Below are 1,682 nucleotides of genomic sequence, written 5' to 3' on the forward strand. Positions count from 1 at the left end.
CCCCCCCCTTTCCTCCATCTCCCTCTCTGTCTTTCTTATTACTTCCACCCTCACTTCTCACAATCATTTGCATAATCGTTTCTACTTTCCCCTTTTGGTGTATTCTTCAAAATCCCTATCCAGTTCACGCGTAAAAGATACAATCACTCGTTGCGAAAGTAAACACACGTACTTTCAGTTGACTACGATACAAACATTATTATAGACACAATCTATTTCCCTTGCCTATTTGATTTCGCTCAATCAAGGTTCAGTTTCATATCATTATTCTTGTCCCATCTCTCGGTGGTGTGAAATTGTCTGGAGATAGTCGGGTAGTCGTTGTCAGGTATCATCAATTCAAGTGGAATATTGCCTGTCCTTAGGGTTCAACGTCCACTTTGTGAGGATAAAGTTTACACTGTCTACCACTTATCTCATCATATATAAATATATATATATATATATATATATATATATATATATATTCTTTGGCTCCTTCTTGCTACTGTCTTTCAGCCACGCCCCTGATCTTTGTGAGATGAGATCTAGCACCTAACCTTCTCGGATAAGAGCTAAAATTCTCGGAGGTCTTTTGTGTAAGTTGTACACGTTAAAGATCCCTTGGTGGTCCTAAAATCCGTCGCCACCCAGGCAAAAATTCTAAATTATTTCCTACCAAACTAAAAATGTTTACTAGGTCCCTCGCGCTTATATGTTAGTGTTTGAGCGCTTAACCAGCTGCTAGCACTGTATGTCTCCCAGGAAGCTGATAATGTTTCTGAGTGTTCTATGGTCTGCTGGGGTAATAATATAGTGTAAAGCGTATAGTGCCTGCTGTTGAGCGGGGACATGCGCTCTACAAATGCTATTTACTTGTTATCATTACCTAATGAAGTTGCCAGCGCCGTAAAACACTTACGGAAACAAACGAGACATCAGAGTGTAGAGGGTGCATGCCTCTACCAACGCTATCCGGTTATCTCAGAGGCACTTCCCCCAAATTTAATGTCCGTCTCCGATAGGACTGAGCCAGTTAGACTGAGAGCCTTGAAAACTCCACAAAGCGACCAAGGTTCGATAACACACCGCTGCTGCAAGACAATACCCTGGGGTGGTTGGCGAGTGCTCTGATTTGGTTTGCTCCTTCTTTCCAATCAAACATCTATCGTTCGTCCTCATCTCCCCGTTTTTCTGTTTTGTGTTTGTTACTCTCTTGTAACACCTCTAATCTTCGGCACTTATCTAACCTTTTTGAGTTGCAAGTGCCGTTAAACTATTACTAAAAAACAATAAGGTAAAACTCGGCCCGGACCAGAATATGTGCCGGCCATGGCCAACACCTCCAAAAAAGTTGTCCCAAAATATCTGACCGCATCCAGCATACTGCAGCCCTCCAGGGGAGGCCAGCTATAGAAAGAAAGAAAGAAAGAAAGAGAGAGAGAGAAAAAAAGAAAGAACGAAAGAGAGAGAGAGAGAGAAAAAGAAAGAAAGAAAGAAAGAGAAAGAGAGAAAGAGAGAGAAAGAAAGAAAGAAAGAGAGAGAGAAAAAAAGAAAAAGAAAGAGAGAGAAAAAGAAAGAAAGAAAGAAAGAAAGAAAGAGAGAAAAAGAAAGAAAGAAAGAAAGTAAAAAACACCCAGCTTGAGACTCGAACCAGAGCCATCCGCTTAGTAGTCCAGCATACTACCGACTGAGCCAACGCA

The sequence above is a fragment of the Aplysia californica genome, unplaced genomic scaffold, assembly GCF_000002075.1.
Source record: "Aplysia californica isolate F4 #8 unplaced genomic scaffold, AplCal3.0 scaffold00013, whole genome shotgun sequence".
Lineage (NCBI taxonomy): Eukaryota > Metazoa > Mollusca > Gastropoda > Aplysiida > Aplysiidae > Aplysia > Aplysia californica.